Source organism: Mus musculus, chromosome 10 (assembly GCF_000001635.26).
Source record: "Mus musculus strain C57BL/6J chromosome 10, GRCm38.p6 C57BL/6J".
NCBI lineage: Eukaryota > Metazoa > Chordata > Mammalia > Rodentia > Muridae > Mus > Mus musculus.
This window is the reverse complement of record NC_000076.6, coordinates 97732168-97755341: the sequence shown is the minus strand read 5'-3', so window position 1 is coordinate 97755341 and position 23174 is coordinate 97732168. Positions and strand designations below refer to the sequence as shown.

The window sequence follows — 23174 nt, the reverse complement described above, 5'->3', positions numbered from 1 at the left end:
ATCACAGGGCTCCCAATGGAGGAGCTAGAGAAAGTACCCAAGGAGCTAAAGGGATCTTCAACCCTATAGGTGGAACAACATTATGAACTAACCAGTACCCCTGAGCTCTTGACTCTAGCTGCATATGTATCAAAAGATGGCCTAGTCGGCCATCACTGGAAAGAGAGGCCCATTGGACACGCAGACTTTGTGTGCCCCGGTACAGGGGAACGCCAGGGCCAAAGGGGGGGAGTGGGTGGGTAGGGGAGTGGGGGTGGGTGGGTAAGGGGGACTTTTGGTATAGCATTGGAAATGTAAATGAGCTAAATACCTAATAAAAAATGGAAAAAAAAAAAGCAGAAAAAAAAATCAGAAAATGATTCTGAAAGGTTTAGTGGCTAGGACTTTTCAACCATTACACACGAAGGGTGAAGTTCTGTCTGCAGTTTTAGTCCCTGCTCCTTCTCTGTGAATTCATTTTTGCTACGTGACTCTCGAGTTGCTTCCATAAAGCTTCCGTTCTTCTGTGGAGCATCAACAGCTTTGTGTGGTTTGGTTTGATCAGTTGCACAATAGTCAGTTTTTAATAAGAGCTTGCACCTTTCCACCTTCCTTTTGGTTCCTCTACCATGTCCTAGAGAGAACATGTTCATAGATGGTCATAGAAGATGGAGAAGAGACACATGGAGAAGCCCTGACTGTAAAACCTAACATTCAACTGATTCCCACTTGTGTTCATCAGTGCAATTTTCATTCTGGGATTTTTCAATAGAGAGGAAGTGGTTATGTGGTGTGTCGAGTAGGAAGATGGCTTCATGGGCTCACTCTTGATATGCAAGCACAGCATGTACACACTCACACTGACACACACACACACACACACACACACACACGTGTGTGTGTGTGCTTACTCATGAAAAAACATAAACTCACACACAAGTACTGACTCATACATCCCACATTTATTCACATATAGCCACATACACTATTCACACACAAACTATTCAAATGTATCCACACATATACTCACAGACTCACACACATACTCATTTGAACACATGCACTTACAGAAACACGTAGAATCACACACACACTACACTTAATCACACACAGCCACATATACTACTCACACCTAAACTATTCACACACACATTCACACAGACTCAAACACAAACTCGTTTGCCCATACACTCATTTATAAAGCACACACACACACACACACACACACACACACACACCCCACAAACACATACATCTCGAAATCAGAGACAGCTTGCCAGAGTTGGTTCTCTCTTTTCAGCATATGGGTCCCAGAGATTGAAGCCAAGTCATTAAACTTGGCAGCAAGCACCTTTACCCACTGAACCATCTCGCCATCCTTCAACAGGTATTAATGTGATCACAGGTGCAAGCCATCTGCTGACCAAGGTACCTGCAGATTCTTTGTAAAACTGGGAACGGTTCTGCCTGCTTATAAAACCTCATTTACCAATGGAAGCTTAGTTTTCTATGCTTCCATACAGAATCTTAGTGCTACAATGACTACAGTTTCCCCCTGACCTCACATCATATCCTCCATTATCCTTTGATGTCTGCCTCTTGGGTCAGTAGCATCTTATCTTCCCACTGCGTTTGCCACATAGAACAAATGATTCATAATGGAGAATACTCATCATTTAATAAAAGAGGGATTTGTAAAAGGGCCAAAGGGATGACTCTTTGCCCATCAGAGCTGCGTGGCAATCAGGACACAGGACCAATGGCTAACTTTTCTGTGCCGATTGAACTTGAAGTCGCTGTCCTCTCGTGTGTGCTTTTAGGAAGGACAATGGACAGTCTTCAGGTCTTCATTGATCTTCACATGCTCAATCAGTTCTCCAGGCAGAATTCTCTCCACAAATAATCATCACAATATGTGAAATTCACTTTGCTATTTACAGATACTCATTTAACTAACTGTAAATGCTTCAGTATGCGGCACGTTTTCAATGAATAGTTTCTGAAATTGTAAAATTTAATTTGTGAATGTTAAGTGTTCATCATCAAAGGTACAGAAATAAAAATAATATTTTCAAGTAAGGTTTATAAAATTTAGCACCATCTTCTATTTGTTTTAAATAGGATGTTATATATTCTTTTTTGCTTATTATTTGGCCTTAGTTAAATTTCATTTCTATATATGGTTTCTTAAATATGTATTAAGGATAATTAAGATACATGACATTATATTGTATTTTATATTTTTAAATGTGTTATTGTTTTGTGCTATCTTCATTTAACATTATTTCTGTCTTCCTTCTTTTTTTCACTCTTTGTATGTGTGTGTGTGTGTGTGTGTGTGTGTGTGTGTGTGTGTGTTTTGGGGGGCTCAGATTGTGCCACATGGTGTCCTGAAATTCAGTGTGTTTCTTAGACTGGTCTCCAGCATATGAATCTTCTCCTACCTTGGTCTACTGATCAATTATCTCCTTGTTGAAGAATGTGACAACCTTTCACTTCCTTATTTTCCTTACTGATTATTGTGTTTAACCCAAAGCATATCATAAATAAATATTTTACTCACTGAACAGAAAAAAATCAGTGGAACTAGTTTTATATGATTAGAAATCAGTGAAAAAACGATCACGATATAAAAAAACAAATATTTAAAATTGTCTTAATATTTGTTCAAACAAAAAAAAAGTCCCCTGACAGATATTTATTCATAAAATACAGTGATATCTAAATGATCTGCTTGTTGTTCCTTTCAGGTGAGAGTATAAAAGTGAACAACTACTTATCATGGACATTTACCTGGAAACTCGAACTCAAAATATATAATATACATCTTTGCTTCTTTCCTAGTCAGACATAAGCTGTAAGTATTACTTCTATCATTTTTTTCTTTCTTTTTTTTGTTTTTGTTTTGTTTTGTTTTGTTTTGTTTTTTCAAGACAGGGTTTTTCTCTGTATAGCCCTGGCTGTCCTGGAACTCACTCTGTAAACTAGGCTAGCCTCGAACTCAGAAATCCGCCTGTCTCTGCCTCCCAAGTGCTGGGATTAAAGGCATGCGCCACCACCACCCGGCTCTCCTATCACTTTTTAGGCCTGTAAAGTTAAGTAGGAAATAGACTCCTTTGCATGTACTTTTCACTCAGCCAGTGTTTACCTATTGTTTTGCTCTTTCATGTTTCTTCCTCTGATTTCAGCATGAATCAGGAAGATGACATGCACAGTAGATGTATTGATGCTACAGATCATAGTAAGAGCCTGAAACTAGCTGCTCCTGTCAAAGTCTACCCACTGCTTGTCTGAAACACTTATTCCTCTTATCAGCTAAAGATACCTGCTCTTCATTACCAAAGCCACGCTTTGCTCAATACAGGGGGTCTAACATGTTAAGAATGGGCTTTCAGGTCTGGTATCAGTTCTAATGTCCAACACAATATGAACACGAAGTAACTTTGTTTATAGAGCTGGAGTCTAGTAGACAATTTTTAATTTCCCACACAGTCAATCTACTATGTGACAGTACTGTTTCCCTTTGTATATATTTTTTAAATTTCTGATTTCAAAATACCATTATATAAATCAGTGCTTGAAAATATACACACATACCCGTGTGGCTTTCTCTTTATTGTTTTGTATGTATGTCTTGTTTGTTATTCCCAATTATGAATTCTTCAAGGGAAGACTTCTATTTACTCTCCAAACATCTCTAAGTTTGGGAGTAAAATTGAAAGAACGAGAATATATACTTAAGGTTTGACAGGATGGCTTAGTTAGTAAGGAACACTTGTCATCAAGCTGTAGGACCTGAGCCAAGTCCTTGGAACCTATATGAGGAAGGAGGAAATAAAACCTAACTACCCTAAGCTTTCTTTTGACCAAACACATCATAAATATTACATGCAATTTAGGTAGATTAGATTAGATAGATAGATAGATAGATAGATAGATAGATAGATAGATAGATAGATAGATAGATAGGTAGATAGATAGATAATATAGTTGATACTAATGAATTTAATAAAATAAACTTATAAACTCAATGTTCAAAGGTTTAACCTTGGGAAACAATTAGAGATGGTGAATATTTTGGCAAGGAAGCCACTTCTTTACTGTGGAACTAGTATGTAAGAAATGTATGGAATTGGAAAAGCCTGCTCTTGTTTTTTTGGCCAAGGGCAGGCATGAGCACAGAGCAGCTTAGTAGAGATCACAGATCCATACTCCCTGCTCAGCCATTGATTCTCAGTCCTTGACTGAGTGGCGTGTCATGTGAAACCCTGAGACAGAGTGTTCATAAGGAAAGATTTACTGAACTGCAATAATCAAAATCCTAACCTAAGTCCTCAAATCGCACAAAGGAAAGAAAAAGTTGGTACTTTTTAGATCTTGATTTCCATAAAGAAACAGTAGTTCTTGAGGGAAAGGGAAGGACACAATAAGGCCATGGGACCAGGCTTATCATGTATTTCCAGTTTTGGGGAGGAAACAAAGCACTTTTGCCAGGTATGGGATGTTAATGTTATACATGGGGCAGTGTGACTATCTGATATGGTTCAGGCTCTGGTGTTGCTTTTTGCTGAAGTGCACGTGCTCAATTTCCCTTGACCTCATGGTGTGGCCAGTGTTTTCTGGTTTAGAGAGCCTCTGTTTATCAAGTTGAGCAAGAGAAGGCCACTGCTAAGAACTAGGGAAACAGAAACTACCAAGGTTGCAAAGAACAGCAGTGATAACTTCATGTGCTTGGAACTCCTCCATTCTTTCACAACTTTTCTCTATAAGGTCTAATTCCTCGAGAAATACAAAAATTCTATTTAACTTATTAGTTGTCAGATGATCTCTGTCTATAAGAAGAAGACATAGAAGGATCATTAGAAGCAACTGGCACTGCCAAGATGTGTGCGTGGTTTCACCTAGCATCGATTATTCTAGAGTTTTCTTTCTGTGTCTTCTGTATATGATTTTACTCTGACACGAATCGCTGAGAACAATGTTTCTTAAGTGCAGTTGGAAAGCCTTCAGAGTACAGAGTCGTATTTTAACACCTTGCAACACTTGTAGAATACATACTTTAGCACCGGAACGTCTACATGAAGGAAATGTATGGAGGGATGACCCAGAGTGATGGTGCACAGACCAGAGTTCAGATTGCTCTGGAATATTCCGTGATACAACTGTACAAAGCCAGAAGGCAAAGAATTGTAGTATATCTATCCATCTTTCTTGTTTGCATCCAAATTGCCTTTAAAATTATTGTTGTTCTTCATTTTAGCTCTCAATTCACTGGGGCTAAATTAAATAGAGTAAGTAATAAGGAATAATCTCACTGAAAATAAAATTTCAAACATAAGGCAGCCTACAATAAACGATGGACCTCAATTATATAAGTAAAACGAATAAAAATATTACACACCAATTGTAAACAATACCTTGTTAAATAGTATTTACTATTTATTCCAAATACTAAGGTTTCAAACATGGTAAAATTCAAAGGATCTCTGTTTACTTGTTTCAGGAAAGTGTTGCTTTTGACTCCATTTTGATAGGTCTTCAGTATTGCTAACTCCAGGCTTCTACATGTGGATAATGGTCTCTACATCTGTGCCCTGATCCTGACAGGAGTTTCTCTTTTAAACACTCAGATTCATCAAATATAACATATTGCATTTTAAACAGTGTGTGTCAAATATTTTTTCCACCTTCTAGGATGCTCTTCTTGTATGCAATGGAGCTATGATTTTTCACATTGATTTTTTTCCTTCTTGTCCTTGTAAGAGCCTGTAGGTAGGGCCAATCTATTCCAATTAAAGTTTAATGAAAAAAAAAAAAGGAAAAAATCCAGAGTAACGGTTTCCATCTGTGGCTATGCATAAAATATCTGCTTTTGGCAAGTAACTATATGCAAATTAAAAATTTGAGTGCAGTAAGAGTTACGTAACATATTTATATATGCCTAAAATAAAGATTGTCCCACTGTTCACCCATCTTTCTATTTTTGCAATACCTAGGATCCCTATAAATACAGTTACCGAGAGAACGAATTGACTTTCTATTTGTATACTTAGCTTGGCTTTCATGAGAAATGTATAAAATATGACTAGTCAGTAAATATTAATCAAAGATGATAACACTGCTTTTGGTATCATTGTAACATTCCTATGGCTAGGTTCTTTATGTGGTTATCACAGTGTTCCTCCAGGGCCCAGTCTTTAGCACATACATATCTTCTGTTTTAAATCTATATGAGTCTGCTATAAGAAAAACTGTCCTTATGACTCATGTGTTTACATATATCAATGGATATGAGAGGTCTCATGTGCAACTATGCAAAATTTTAACTCTTATTTTAGGAAAGAAATCATATAGTGTCTGTGAACCATATCTCTCATTAGAATACAAATCAAGTTAGCATTAGTTTTCTGAAGCAGTGGCTACAATACCTCTCACATATTGTCTCAAGGGGTTGTCATCTTGGGGGAGCCTTCCTCTTGAAGATGAACTATAGATTTGATAATGATCTTGACACTAAGTGAACAAAATCAATAAGAAGAGCGTGACAAGAAAAGCCTCCCCAGTTGAACAATTTACAGTTGAAGTGCTATCGGTGAGCAGATGATGCTCTGCTGCATCTAATGCAGGAAGTCAGTGTTTGTGAATCAATAGCCCTTGCTTTGTTGCTGGCTAGCAAATGTCTCATCTCACTTCCTTGCTAACTAGAAATTAAAGAAAGAAAGGGTGGTGAAAAGCAGAGCCAGTCTTTGAATATAAGGCTATGTTGTACAATTTCCAGAGCACTACATTTGTTTTTCTGTTTCTTTTGTTCTTTTTTTTTTCCTTCTTTTTGAGTCAAGGGGGAGATATGATAAGTTTCCATTATCTTTTGAAGGGACAATATAAGGTTGCTTTTTAATTACTTTGTAGAAAATTATAGGTGCTCTTCACCTTTCAGTAACTTCTGAAGTGTACACTGTAACTTGTAAACCAGGCAGGAAGATTCTTTCTCTTGAGAGATGTAATTATGAATGATTGCCTCAAGTGAGAAAAGTAATTTGGAGATGTGTTTGCAGAGGAGCTAGGCTGTATCTATGCTGACCTTCATTCCTTTCAGATATTTGCAGAATTGAGCTGGGCTTTCTGCATCTCTGAGGAATTAGAGTCATCTCACTACCAGGAAATATTCAGAAATGGAAAATAGAAGCTCTGAGAAGTGGAGGGAATCCTAGATGTTTATCTTTGGGGCCTGGTGCAGGATGATGAATCCCATTTAAACTTACTGGGAGATTTGCTTGCCTCTGAGAACATGGGGAAGGGCAGTCCCCATTCCCAGATACAACCCTGGGAGCAATGACTAAGTGACTATGGAACCATGATAGTAGCGGTCACCGAAGAATAGCTTCAAGAATGAAGGGACACATCTTTTATTCAGAGTTGAAACAAGCTAAACAGCTACTGAAATGCATGCAGGAATCTTAAGTATGTGCATATTAATTAGTAAATGAGAAATAATGTAATTTGGTCATATACACCGCCATTCAGGGTAATAGCATTTCCGATCAGGCAAACTGTGGATGTGGCGAAAAGAACCAGTATTTCTGGGATATAAGGAAAAACAGCTGCACAGGTGGAACATAATGGGTTGAGGTCCTGGAACTATTTTCATATCATTAGGGTGGATATGATTTTCTGTACATCTGCCAAGGGGATGCATAAAACCAAGACCTCGGCAGGAATAACGATATGTGAACGTTGCTTCATTCTTGTAACAGAAGCAGGACTCAAGAATAAGAAAAATCTCCCCTTAGCTACTCAGTGAACCCCAAACTTCTTTTAAAATAGTTTATTTTTGAAAGCAACGCCATGCTAAAGATGTTACATAAGAAACATTGAATAAAGTAACAGAAAGTGACTCATACAGTAGGCTTTCCAACACCAGGAATTAGAAATCAGCCACAGAAGTAGGCAGAAATGCATGCTATGAGTGGGGAGACTGGTGTTCTCTGGGCCAGGAGATGTGTATCCAATACTTTGGGGGATACATTCCAGGCTCATCCACTGTCTGTTTCTCACGGATCCCATGGTGATCAGCATAGGCAGTGGGTTCTTCATCTTCAGTGTGTACCTGCTTTCCTATAGTGTGTCTGGATGTGGTCTGAGGCCTATCAACATCTCTAGCTAAGTACCAATTGCATGGAAAAGGCCTGCATTTGGGGTATAGATGGGAAGGATGTGATGGTATTTCTCGGTCAGCTGAGCAAATCAGCAATGCTAAGAGAGAAAAGTAAAACTACATATAAAACAAACAAAGCAGCCGACATGTGAAAGCAAAAGTCAATCCATTTCAGTTGTCCCTCCCTCCCATTTCCATTAGATACCTCTATTCTAATCCACCTCTGTCCCTCTTGTCTCTCTGAAGTGGTTTAGGCAGGTCACAGTTAACTCAATCTCTAGTTACTTCTGACAGGTAGCTATCAGCTCGTGGTTTTACATTTCCTAATAGTATTACTAATATTATTAATAATAATACCTAGTATTACCCAACTATCAAGCCTGTAGAGTCATAGATTCACCTGATAATATTCAAAAGAAGGAACTTGATATGAAGCCAGGTAGGAAATGCAAAATTATTGAGATTAGCCTTACTATCCTTTACTTGTTCCTTATTATTGATAAGTCTCAATGTTAGCACAAACTGCCATTTAGTTTCAATATTTCATGATCATTTACAGAACAAAATATGTGTCAAAATGTGGGCCAATTTCCAAAGCATATATTTTATCTCATAAAATGGGGAACATAAGTATAACTAGATTGTGCAGTTGTTTTTTCTGGGAAAATGACCCCCTATGCTGTTTTGATGTATGCAACAAGGACTAAAAAAGCTTGTTAAGAAAGAATAGAAAGACAAACTGACAGACTTATGTACTGTAATTATTATATAAATGGATAGGATGGTGAGAGCCAAGTTTCACATCAGTGAGAGATAAATTTAAATATGAGAAAAGGCTAGAATGAGCCTAGTGGTGATGGATTAGGTTTGAAGATGTCAGTGAAATTTCATGCTTAGTTGAATGCAGATGCACTGAGTAAAAAATGTATTGCTAGTTATTTAGAAACATGTTAACATAAGTATACTAATTATACACACACACACACACACACACACTCTAATAGTAGCAAGCACATCCTAGCAGAGGCTCTCAAATGTGTAATCTTATTATCAACTAAAAGAACCAGAGAAATAATGGGATCTAGAAGTGGGCTCAGTAACAGTGTGGGGAAGGTATCTTGAATTGCTGGAAAGTAGTTAGTTATTTACCGTGCATCTTAGTCAGGGTTTCTATTGCTGCAATGAAACATCATGACCATGGAGGAAGCTGGAGACGAAAGCATTTATTCAGCTTACATATCCACATTGCTGTTCATCACCAAAGGAAGGCAGGACTGGAACTCACACAGGGCAGGAACCTGGAGGTAGGAGCTGATGCAGAGGCCATGGAGGGCTGCTGCTTACTGGATTTCTTCACCTTGCTTTCTTATAGAACCCAGGACCACAAGGCCAGGAACTACTCCACTCACAGTGGACTGCCTCTGCCCCTCCTCCGGTTGCTAATTGAGAAAACGCCTTACAGCTCGATCTTATGGGCATTTCCTCAAGGGAAAGTCTTCTGTCTGACAACTCCAGCTCTTGCCAAGTTCACACACAGAACCAGCCAGGACACAGTGTTGATAAAGAACAGCAGTGGGCCATAGAAGATATCTAAACATTTGTCCTACAGCCAAAGAGAATATAATTTTATCAATAAAATAACTGAGATAGTCCTGGGTTATAGAACACAGCATAGAATAAGTACGTACATTAGTGCATACTGATCTAAATTATTCAAATATTAAGCAGGAGAGAAGATAAATCTTGTATGATAAGAACTTGAAAAAGTCACATAGGTACCCTGCCAAAAAGAAAATTGTGCATAACTCATCCCTTTCTATATTTGGGCTGAGTAGATTACTTCATTCCAAGTACAGTATGGGAAGGAGCGCAGCTAGACAAAAACAACATCAGTAGTCAAAAGCCATGTAATAGGTGTACGTGATAGGATAAAAATGTAAATCATTCTCTCCCACCACTTTTCATGGGAGCATTATTTTTTAAATGCCATTTTAGGTTTGCAATGCAAAATTCTTTGTGTCAAAATAATCAAGATTGTCAGAACCAGAATACAAATCTGAGAGATGGGAATGGCTTCTTTGATAAAACACTTGTTATGGAAACATGAAGACCTGAGTTTGTTTTCCAGGACCCATATTAACAGCTGCTACAGCACTATGTGTCTACAGTCTCTATGCTGGGAAGACAGAGACAGGAGGATTCTATCAGGACATTCTCGCCATCTTCCTAATAATCTACCTACCCAATATCTCCTAATAAACTAATCCATCAGCTTTGATGTTCAAGTGAAAAACCCTATAGCAAAACAAGCAAAGTGAAGTAGACCCTAGAGGCATTACAGGTATGGTTACTGGGTTACTGTGTCACATGCATGTCAACAGGTGCAATAGAGGAGAGAGACTATGCAGTGTTCTGACTTATGAACATCTGCATGGCTAATAGCCTACCATTCCCTAACAAAAGCAAGCTGCTGCCAGGAGTCCCTGTCAGGGTGCTAATCTGAGTCAACCACCAAGCCAGGATGGGCTCCCAAGGCAGGGTGGGACCAGAGGCCATAGATAGGAGTGAGCCCCCAGAACATAACCCATCATGTGACCCCTCAGGTGGGCAGGACAGAGAGACAGCTAGGAGCCTCCAGATATACAACCCACCATGTGGCCACCAGATCGGTGCCATGGGACATGGAAGGGCTGACTTGACCAGCAGTATGGCAATGAGGAGCAGGCTGGCCTGAAATGGACCCTGCCCAGTGCCATAATGCATGAGTGGAGCATATCACTCCTGACATGACCCCAGACATGTGGGAAGTGGGTGCGGCCGCAGGCCCCGTGAATCCCACTTGTTTACTGCCTTGCCCGAGCAAGCATGCACAGTGAGGCTGCATGCATGGGCTGCCTGCCAGGCTGGACTGTTCCTCGTGATTGGGACCTGTCAGCCTATCTGTGAACGACCTGAGCTCGTGCCTGGGGCGTGAGTGAATTCTGATTGGATGAGGTGGGGTAGAGCTAGAAGGAGGTGAGTTGGCGGGAGTAGTAAAAGGGGTTGTTTTAGCCCTTGCTGTGAGTAGAAGTAGAGTAAGAGAAGCTGTTGTAATAGGAAGAGTTTAGCCCTTGCTGCTAGAGGATGGAGTAGTAGAAGCTGCTGTTGTAAGCGGTAGAAGCTAGCTGTTGTAAAAGAAGCCAGAAGTAGTATGGAGAGAGTTGTAAGAGGGAAAGCTGCATGAAGGAGTAGAAGTAGAAGCTAGTAGTTTTAAGAGAAGCTGTTGTAGTAGTTACTGTGAGTAAAGCTGCAAGAAAGAAGGACAGTAGAAGAAGAAGCTGCTGGGGAAGAGAGCTGTAAAAGAAAGAGCCTGAAGTAAAGTTGCTGCATGAACCCGACTTGGTGTCTGTGTCATTCCTGTCACCACCGGCCCGGAGGACCTGCGAAATAGACACTCAGAGAACCCAGGTAAGTGGTGGCGAAATAGAAAAGAAAGAAACTGAAGGATGTCGACACAATGAAGAGAGGCACAGCTGGAGACTTGAGGGGAGTAAAGGACAGCTTGAGGGGAGTAGCTCTTTGGTACCCACAGGGACCACGGTGAGTTGATGGCCTATGCTGCTATGGGGGCGACATCTGGCTACGTGGCCATGCAACAGCAGGACTCTGTTACCACCAAGCATCCCTGGTCTGGGCTGTTATCCAGAGACATGTTGAGATCTCAGGGCTCTACCCTTCACCTGGGCATTGTGGGAAAGATGGTCCTGGGGACATGAGAACGGGAGAGCTGTCAAGCACCCCTTGGCTGCATTCAGGAAAGCAGGCCCCGCACAGTGCCTAGGCAGTAGAGCTCTACCAATGGAGGGGTATAGACTGAAGAGATTCAGAGAGGAGTTACTAAACTAAGGCGAGGGGCAAGCTCCGATTCATCTGAGAATGGCCAAAGGAGTTTGAGTAAACATTCTATGTCAGGAGCATGCTTTCAAAGTCCTTCGAGGCTAAAGAGCAGAATGACAGAGGCAGTGGGACAGGAAGATCAATACGATTGGCCTTTCAACACATGGGTAGAATGCTCTTCCTCCACCTGACTGTCTTATTTCCCACTGAATAATACATAAGAGACAGGTGATAATATTAATGTTGGAGAGTATTTTATATTCAGAATATCAGTCATCCCTCTTTCTGTAGATTGCTACAGTGCCAATTCACAGCATCTCTTGAGCAAACTGTAAAAACTTCGGAGTTCTGTATTATATGTCTTCTGCTTTCAGTAGGAGTTGCTCTCCTTAACTATAAAATTGTCCTTATATCCAGAAATGGAAAAAAAGAGGATGAAAATATTTCATTTAGTATGTATAGTGTTCCAGGATAATATCATGTAATTCCATCCTTGAAGAACCCCTGATGAATGTGATATTAGTTGCTATCTCAGAGACTTGGGCCATGGGGTCTAAGATAACAGGTACCTTTCCTACATCCCAGAAACACAGAGTTGCACTTTCATTCTCACCATTCTGTCTAACCTACTGGCATACTGTTCTCTTTATAGCCCAACTATAAGCCCAGAGGCTTATGTTCCTTGTACAGAACCCAACCCAAAGTTCTTGGTAGTTGACTCTCCTCAAGCTGTCAGCTTCTGCATCTCTTTTACTGCATAGCATCCAATTTTCCTTTCATCCCTGCTGAAATCCATGAACTACTTCAGTTACCACTGTGGTATGTATTAGAACTGCAGTTCTTCCTGGTACATTATGTCATTTTTGGTCTCTGAAAATACATCTCTTGAAACATAGAAGAGTATAGGCTCTCTATTAAAGAAAGTGCCACACTATCAGCAAAACACATCCCTGTGCGGTTAATTCCAGGCAGCGTCTTAACAGTGCTCTCAGCTTGCCAAATAATGTGGCAAATCAGAATGCTCTCTCTTCAGGAAACAAAAAGAAATTATGTTGACGAAGAGAAGAGAAAACACTTTTTAGGGGGTCAAGCTTGACCTAAACTGAGATGAAAGATTGCAATGATCCAACATGTTGACAGAATGCCTTCCTTTCAGATCACCAGATACCAGTTACTGGTATAATTACAGTGAGTGAAGTGGCCATCTACAGTCTATATATGGAGCGGCAAGAAGGTTGTGTTCCTTCTTTTGACTTATATGGCTATGCTTTGGCTGGATAGCCAAGTAAGTTAAGTTATGCTTCCCTTTCTTTGTTAGCAGACCATCTAACAACATCAATATATGTGATATTTGAAGGACCACTCAGCAAAATATTCTAAAGCCTTCAGCTACAAAGGATATCATTTAATCTCATGGTTTTAGGTACCATAATTATAGAAATGTTTCCTAAATCCTTATCTTAAGTTATTGTTCTTTTCTGGGAATAGCACTAAATGTCTAACACAAATGAAGTATATTTCATACCTTTCACCCCAAACCACTCCTTCTCTGGGCTAGATTGTACTTACAAAATTGCTGTTAGCATTCTTTTAGGAACTAAAGCTTAGCTCCTAAGTAGATATTCTAACTAACCCCAAATTCTTACCACCCACTTTAAAATAATTTGTTAAATCATTAAATCCTTGCTTCATATATTTCAAATTTTCTACATTATGACTTCAGATATCTGGAATTTTAGTGCAGCTATATAAAATTAAAGACTTTTAAAATCAATTTCTGTGAATTTTTCTGGAGTTTTATGAGAATTGCATTGTATATGTAGATTGTTTTTGGTATGATGCACAATATTGCATTATTAATCCTATCAACCCATGTGCTTGGTAGGTCATTCTCTCTCCTGGTATCTTCTTCAATTTCTTCAATTCTTTGAAGTTTTCATTATACAATCGATCACTTGCTTAACTAGAGTTGTGTCAATGCATATTTTTGAGGCTACTCTGAAAGGTACCATTTTCTTGATTTCTTTCTCAGTATGACTGTCACTTGTATATATGACTCTTGTAATACAAAAGTTTTGTGTATTAGTTTTGCATCTTGCTACTTTGCTTGAAGTAATTATCAACTGTAATTTACTTATGGGTCTTTTATGTGTTAATATCTGCAAATTAAAGATATTTTTACATCTTTCTTTTCTATTTGTATGGTTTTGATCTCATACAGTTGTCTTATTGCTGTAGCAAAGGTGTCAAATACTATATTTAGGTATTATAGGTATGAGAAGGTGGACACACCTGTTGTATTCTGTTTATGACTTAGACTATATTTGCTGATTTATATATGTTGAACCATTCTCTTATCTCTGACATGAAGTCAGCCTGATCATAATGGATAATTTTTTTGAGTATGGTTTGTGAGGATTTGAGAATTTTTCCATCTGTATTCAAAAGGAATGTTGTTCTATAATTTTCTTTTCTGTTGGATCAAGGTCATATTTGCTTAATAAAAGAAATAGAAGATGTTACTCTCATTTCCATTCCCTGGAATACTTTAAGGAATATTGGTGTTGATTCTTCTTTCAAGGTTGGATACAAGTCTAAAGTGAGTCTATCTGGCCATAGATTTTTACTGGTTGGTGGATTTTTAATTACTATATCAATAGGTGTTATAGGGTTGATTAAAATGTTTGTTTCATTTTGATTTTAATAAAGTAGGTCACATTTATCAATAAATGCACTTTGATTTTTTTAGTTTTGTAGAATATATATATTTTAAAGTATGTTCTTAATATTATTTGAATTTCCTCAGTGTCTCTTTTAATGTCCCTCCTTTTAGTTCTATTTTAATTTTTAAATTTATTGTCATATTGATGTAAGTCTGAGAATAAATGTCACAACAAGGTCTGACAGTTTAAGACTCCACAGGTAACTCCATGTTTTTTGCTATTGAAAGACTGAAGCATCTGAATGTTCACACCCGAATATCTGAAAAGTCCAATAACTTCAAGCCTTCTGAGAGCAGCCATTTACTTTCTACCCTTTCTTGAGAAAGGTCAAGATAGTTCTAATTTTATTAATTTGGATCCTTTCTGGGATTTTGTTTTTATGGCTAAAGGCTTATTAATTTTATTGAATTCCTTTCAACGAAACAACTCTTCATTTTGTGATTCCCTTGTTTGTTTGTATTTCATTCATTTAGCAGAATTTAATTATGTCTTTCTGCATCTCCTTTTAGATATTATTTCTTCTTGTTCATATGAAGATTTCAAATGTAATGTTATCATTAAGGAATCTGTTAGTTTCTTTGATATTGGTATGTAGGATTATGACCTTGCCTCTTATTATTGCCTTGAGTCCCATAGTATATGATGCTTTCATGTTCATTCTACTCTAAAAAAGGTGGAAATTTCCTTATTATTTTCTGTTCAACTTCTATGAGTTTGTATGTTTCATGCCAATTCTCTTCTTGTTGATATCTAGCTTCAATCCAAGGTAATAAGAGAACATGCCAGATGCTATTCAAACTTCCTAATTCTTCAGTGATTTTCTTTGTCTTTCTATTTATGATGTCTTTTCATCCATTAGTGAGTCTTCTCTCAGAGATTTTTTTAATGACTTTCTAAATTTATTATTTCCAATTTCACTTCAGATTGGGGTTTTTAGTGGTTCTATTTCTTTGTTAAATTCTACTTTCATACCTGAATTATTTTATTATTTTATTATCTCACAGTTTTCATTAACTGGTTTATTCATATCCTCTTTGAAGTCCTGGAACAGATTTAATATTGTTATTTTTTGAGTCCATGTCTTTTTGCTTCAACTAGATTGCCCTTTTTCAGAGCCTAATCCAATAGAGTTGCTAGCATCTGAAATAGGCATATTGTCTTGATTGTTCATGTTTGTGCTCCTTTGTTAAGATATCTAAGTTTCTGGAATGGTGATCCTTTGTTGTGTTTCTTTGTAAAAGTACCCAGTTTTACCTTGCTTGAGTTTTGTGTTCATTATTTGGTTGTTGCTGACCACTCTGGGTCTGGGTTCTAGCTAAATATGATGTGGATTCCCTAGAAGAAAGCAATTCTGTGGGTGATTTGAAAATCACAAAGGAATAAAGATGGTTTAGAAGGAGTGGCTTAAAGGTATTAAAGAGAATAGCTGTGGGGATGCTGGTTCTACACCAAGACACATAGTCTCAAGAGAATCTCATTTCCAATCACGTAATCTGTAAAACATTTCCAGAGGGTAATGTGTCTTTATCAGTTCAAGCTGTCTAGTGCATGTCTATGGGGAAAGTGAAATTAACATGATACTTGTTTGTTCTCTGTAGAAAATAAGAGAACCTAAGTGAAACATTCTTAGAATTATGTTTTTTTCCACATAGTTCTATCTTTCTTTTGAATCTGTGCACATTTGGGGGATTATAATTATATCATTCTCCCTCAAATTCCCTCCTTCCAAACCCTCCACATGTTCCCCTTAAACTTATTCAAAAATGGTAACAATCACCAAAATTGAATATTCACAATAATTATAAAGTTAGTTGTTTATTACAATGTTTAACTGTTTTGTTATGTTTAAGAAATGATTTGATGGAAGATGTAAGCAAGCAGATGATAGAATTCAGAAGAGTAATCCCATATTTTGTAGTCAGAAATGTTTCTAACTGAAAGGAATTAAACATCTAAACAATGCTAGCTGAAATACTGCTTTTAATTCTATGCATACCATGGGGTATGAAGGTCGTGAAGTATGGGTGCGAGCACCCTAAACTAGCAGCACGATGATGGTTAATTTTTACAGAGTGACATGTTCTAGACTCACTTAGGAGGCAAACATTTGGGCATGCCTGTGAGTGCAGTTCTAGAATGAATTAGTAAGTGTGAGAAAACTCATCCTAGCTAAGAACAACACCTTTGCATATGTCAGGGAACTGAGCAAATAGAAAGATATATGTTAGAAAAGCACCCCTGTTTTGGTTCTGATTCCTGTGTGTGCAAGGTAACCAGCTACCTTAGGTGTTTATTGCCATGAGTTCCTCACCATGATGAAAATACATGTGCCCATGAACTCTCACCCATCTAGCTATTCTATCTCCAAGTTGTGTTTTCCAGGTATCTTTTGAGGTAATGAGAAGAATAAATAACACACACACACGCACACACATACACACACACACACACACGAGGGGCGGGGGAAGGAGAGGGGAAGGGGGAGAGAGAGATTAGAATGCTCTTGCTATTACCTATGTTCTCCATACTGTGGACCCTGCAGCTGTCAATTTGCCTAAAGACCACAAGGTAGAAGACAGTGGTTGGTTCACCACAGAAGCAAAGCAGGCATGCAAAGAGTTATGTCCAGTTTGCTCCCTTTGACATTTTATTGGCTAGTGCTGCATTTCATGGGGAGCTCTTGAGATGTTGATGATAGGTGGTAAGAGCTTCTACCATTGAAATATCCCAAGGTATGTCTACTTCAAATTTCCAAAAGAAAATTCAGAGCATAGGTTGTTACTGGGAATTTTAAATTATACTTTATATTATTTTCTTAAAGACAGAATTAGGGTAGACGTTGACAGTGTATGTTTTTGTAAAGACTCTGAAAGCAGTTCAGCCTCTAAGCATTCCTCAATGGAATATTTTTGTTAGTGTATTCTACATGGTTTAGCTCTATTTGGAAATAATTCTCTCCTAAGATGTTCATATGGCTGAGTCCTTTCCAACATATAGTTCTGATTTCAAGTGTTACCTCCTTACCCTAATTCTCCAAGGACATTAACTAAAGTGTGATGCTGCCAAATATACCAAGCAAGTCCTGTCAAAAATTTGCTTATATATTTACTATGTGTATTTTTAAAATTAATAAAGACTATAAATGAGTGGGATGTTTTGCCTACCATCTTATGCTTTACATCTTGGAAAACAAATTGTCAATAGCTTAAGTACTCAACAAATATTGATACAATGCACAAACATATGAGTGTATCAGCAATACCTATAATCATATCTATTTTATACATTAACCATTTATTTAGCTTGAAGAGTATTCATAAAGACTTAGTAACAACAAGCTATAAAATTTATATCTCATTACATTACATACTATAAGTTGCCAGCATCCAATATCAAACCAGTGTAGCATATCTGATATTCATATCAGTTTATAGAAAGAATGATTAACACAAAATTTTATTCCTGCCATGGGACCCTGCATCATAAATGAACACGATGTCAGGTTTAAAATCAAATTAAAATGCTGGATAGAATGTTGTCCATCATTTGGTCCAGTGCCTGGAATAATGTTGACTTGTAGTGGCAGGAAGGCTGTGATACATTGTTGCAGAATCAGTTGAGATGGTTTTACATCAAGGGAAATATTTGAACAATATTCCAGTATACCAGAAGTACGCAGGACTGCACTGTGATTGTGAACATCAGGGTGCTAGTATTTAAGCAATAGCAGAAGAAAGAGAAACAGAATTGGAGTGAGATGGCTCAGCAGGTAAAGGAATATGCAGCCCGGTCTGAAGACCTGTATCTGTTATATGGGACCCACATAATTGAAACAACGAACCCAGTCCCACAAATTGTCTTCTCTCTCTCTCTCTCTCTCTCTCTCTCTCTCTCTCTCCCTCTCTCTCCCTCTCTCTCTCTCCCTCTCTCTCTCTCTCTCTCTCTCTCTCTCTCTCCCTCTCTCTCTCTCTCTCTCTCTCTCTCTCTCTCTCTCTCTCTCTCCTCTCTCTCTCCTCTCTCTCTCTCTCTCTCTCTCTCTCTCTCTCCTCTCTCTCTCTCTCTCTCACACACACACAGACACACACACACACACAGACAGACACACAAAATACATGTAATCTAACTTTTAAAAAGAAATAAAGTGTTCCTTGAGGCATATATAACCTCTAGTTAATTTTGTGACATCTTCTAGCTTCACGTTAACAACCCATACGGGTGGAGCTAAATTAAATGACTTAATCTTTGATATTTTTGTTATTATCTGAAGAAAGGTCTCTGAAAGTTATATATATATATATATATTATAGTCCAGTGAAACATTAAATGAGGACTATTGCACAGAGCAATGGTGACAGATCATAAAGTGAAATGCCTTGTATATATTGGTAAGGGTGCTAGAATTTGTTCTAAGGATCTACAAAGGAAATGAATTCTTTATAAGAGTAGTGTTGCATTTTTTGATTTCTATAATGTTAAACATCTCTCCAGATGCAAAGAACAAATTTCATGGGTCAATGGCAGAAGTAGAGATGCTAGAACAGAATTTATAGAAAACAAACAAAACAAAACCAAACAAAAACAAGCAAGGACACAAACAAACAACAAAATCCACATGCCCTGAAATAGGATGACAGTGTTAAAGATCAGAATTACAAGACTGTACCTTTGGTGGCATTACAGCAAACTTTGTTTCATCTCCTTCTCCTTTATAACTTGTAATCTTAAAAACTAGATGTAGTATACGCTGAAAAGTTGAAATCCTAAAGTAAGAGGGAACAGGTCAGAACAACCCAGGCCCTGCTTAGTCCCTGAATTAAAAGCTCTTGTGCGCCATCCATTTCAGCATATGTGAGCAATGCACACATACACTGAGACTCTGATGATTAAACTAAGAAGAGGGTTTTTGGCTGCTATAATCTACTAATAAAAGGGCTGCCACTAGGGCACACACATAAGCTAAGGGGGAAGAACTTGATGCAATGCTGATGAACAAAACAGAGAGCTAGCTAAAACTAGGTAAATATAATGAGCTCCCCATTTTCAAAAGAACTGGTGGAAATGGCCAACAGGTTATAAGCATTTAAGTGCACACAATGGTTTTGCACATAGACACTAATTTTGATTGAAAAAGAAAAAAATATAGTAGAATGTATTTATTTATTTATTATTGGAAAAATTGATTTAACTTTATCCATAGTTACATTTAAAAAAGGAAAAAAGACATCATGATAGTAAATGAAATGTCACTTGCAGAAAAACGAGTCATAAAGCGATTGAATTACCATGGATACGATCTTACTAAATAATTTACTGCCAAAGAAGGAAATCCTAGAATGAAGACTTACAAATGGTCCAAAGATTTTTTTTAACATTTCTAAGTGTTAATGAATTGATTTCTAATGGCTTTCCCAAATAATCCCTGACCTGAGCTTTGACTAACCATGTGGACTATTTTCTATTTAATTGTGTACTTCCACTTATATTTAGCATGGCACACCCTGGCTGTTACCAGTCTTATCCTTTTCTTGGACCACTGACCATACTGGATAAATCTTGAAGAAAATGGAGAGGACGAATGTCCAACACACAACTAACTCTTCAGTGTTCAGTTAAAAGTACTTTAAATATGGTAAGGAAAGGTGCTCCTCCTAGTTGCTATGTGTCATAGTGGTTGAAGTTTAAATTTAATCCACTCAGGTGCCTTTAAAAGCCTACCTGGACCACTCATGGCTTCTGTTATTTATATACTAGTCTCTGTGAGGAACAAACAAAACAAAACAAAACAAATATACTAGTCTCTGTGAGGAACAAACAAAACAAAACAAACCACTCTAGCTTATATATTCTCCAAGTTGGTAACTACCATATCCCATCAGATGCCTATTATCCAACATCTTCTTCATCCCTTTGGAAACCTTTCTAGAATAAGCCATTGTTAAAACTTTATCAAAGCCACATAGCTATCAACAAGGATAGTAAGCAGTTATCTCAGGTAAGGTTGAATTCTGTTGCCCCTGTTTTGGTAATAAGACAGTAATGTGTCTGTCATTAAGCACCTTCAAATTGGTTAGACAATACCAAGTGGTCAGATCTGAAATCATATATGTATAAACAACATCATATGGACTGAGAACATGGCAGTTATATATTTAGGATTAAATATTTTAAGCAGAATATACTCTGTTAATAGAAGTGTATATTTGAATTTTTCTTGAGTCATGGCCCAGCTAAATGGTACCAAAATTCAGAGACTACCTCCATCTTTTGGATTTCTAGGTCAAGCATATAACATTTGTGAATAATATGCTGGAAATATCTGTCAGGGAAAAAGTGATAGTGTCTAGTATCTCTGTAAAGCATGCTGAACACTGACTGGTATTTGCTAAAAATAACTTTCTCAGTGACCTGGTTTAGGATTTTAGGGTTTTATCTTTTGTTGAGCAGTTGGGAGAGAATTGAATTTCAGTCAATGAAAAATCAAACCATAAAAATATCTCATTGAGTTTACAGATTAGTCACTGGAGGAAAACTCCACATTCTGCACAGGGATACACATACTGTACCATGTTCCAAACATAGGGAAAATGGTATCCATGTCAAATTAGAATGTCATTAGCAAGCACAAAATAGCAAAGTTGAGAAATACTTCTCCAACTCTTGAGTTGAGAAGTCAATAATATATTCTATATATGGAAAGAATGCCACATGGGGTTGATTATGCTAAATCACTGACTTAAATTTCTGTCCTGATAGTAATTAGTAAGGATTGCCATTCATTATTCCCCTGGCTATGTTAAGAAGATCTGGATGGAAAGAGTTTTAATGTAAATGGCTCTTAAGGCCAGCGTGCATTGACAGTGCATCCAATACAGAGAGGGTCATTATCGCACAGATGGCTGGACCTTGTCCCCAGAGTCTTGATTCAGTAGATGTGTAATGAACATCGAAAATTTCAACTTTTAAGTTCATAGATAATATTCATTTTTAGTCTCAGAAAACTCAGAACCAGGTCCCTTTATTCATAATGGTCTTAATATTTTTTAACACTTTAGTAATAAAGATGTGATGTTCACAAACATCTCATTGCAAAATGAAGTAAATTATAGAACACACTTCTTTCTTACATTCTAAATTTCCTTACTCAATAAGGCAGTATTCTTGAACAAAGATAATTTAGTAACCAGCATAGTATAGGCACAAACTGTTTAAAAGCTAAAACATATATTGTCTGCTTTTTAGCTATTCAAAGACTACCTTGATGGAATGTATAACTTTATATACTTTTGCGTTTCAAAATAGTTAAAGATGCAAATAACTCACAAAGCATATCAAAAAAAATTTGCTCTGTCCTTCCAAAAAACAACAAACTAAGAATTACAGACCCAGACTATGGAGCTTAGGGAAGTTTAGTTAACCAAAAGCTTGAGGAGTATGACTAATATTTTTTTATACTTGAAATTGGGGATTTTTTAGCATTCACTAAAAAACAAAGATTAAGATTTTCCTATTTTGTGGAATATAGACTTTTGAAGTAAAACCTAATGATTCTTTGAATTTCCTCTGTGTCTCTTGTTATGTCTCCTTTTTAATTTATTATGATTTTATTTATTTGGATACTGTCTCTCTGTCCTTTGGTTAGATTGGCTAATGGTTTGTCTATCTTGTTGATTTTCTCAAAGAATGAGCTCTTTTCATTTATTCTGTCTATTGTTTTCTTTGTTTCTAACTAATTGATTTCAGCACTGATTTTAATTTTTTCCTGCCTTCTACTTTCTTTGCTGTGCCACTTCTTCTTCTCCTACTTCTCCTTCTTCTCTTTCTTCTCCTCCTCCTTCTCCTCCTCCTCCTCCTCCTCCTCCTCCTCCTCCTCCTTTTCCTCCTCCTAATTATTCTTCTTTTTCTAGAACTTTTAGTTGTACTTTTAAATTGCTGGTATGAGAACTTTCTAATATTTTTATGGAAGCACTTATCACTATGAACATTCCCCTTAGCACCACTTTCATTGTGTTGCATAAATTTGGGTACACAATACATTTCAGCCATAAAAAACAAAGACATGAATTTTTCAGGCAAAATGGATGGATCTTGAGAATATCTTCCTGAATGATGTAGCCCAGTCCCAGAAGGACATGCATTGTATGTATTCATTGATAAGAGGATATTAGCCATAAAATACAGGATATTCATGTTACATTCCACAGACCCGAAGAAACTAAACAAGAAAAAAGGCCCAAGCAAGGAAGCTTGAATCTCACTTAGAAGGGGGAATAAAATAGTCATAAGTGGGAAATGAAAGGAGAGAACTGAGTCTGAGAGATGGGGAGGAAAATGTGGGTCGGGATCAGGTGTGGGGGGGAGCAGGAAAGATGGCTAGATGGCCATGAGAATGAATAGAAATCTGCAACTGGCAGGAATGGGAAGCTTTAAGATGTGACAGGACC

General features: G+C 37.6%; 2 long non-coding RNA genes and 1 other non-coding gene across 3 annotated transcripts in view; 2 read left to right on the top strand and 1 right to left on the bottom strand.

Moving 5' to 3' along the window:
- Positions 1-23174, top strand: part of Gm10754 (predicted gene 10754) — a 285677-nt gene that overhangs the window by 211749 nt on the left and 50754 nt on the right. Inside the window, exon 4 of the long non-coding RNA NR_033537.1 lies at positions 2730-2836. This is a non-coding gene — a long non-coding RNA (predicted gene 10754). The remainder of the gene's footprint in view (positions 1-2729; positions 2837-23174) is intronic.
- 4930525C09Rik (RIKEN cDNA 4930525C09 gene) overlaps positions 1640-23174 on the bottom strand; it is a 38931-nt gene continuing 17396 nt past the window's right edge. Inside the window, exon 3 of the long non-coding RNA NR_130993.1 lies at positions 1640-1978. This is a non-coding gene — a long non-coding RNA (RIKEN cDNA 4930525C09 gene). The remainder of the gene's footprint in view (positions 1979-23174) is intronic.
- Gm25658 lies at positions 10458-10585 on the top strand. The gene has a single exon (XR_003949121.1). It is a non-coding gene; the product is annotated as a small nucleolar RNA SNORA17 (small nucleolar RNA).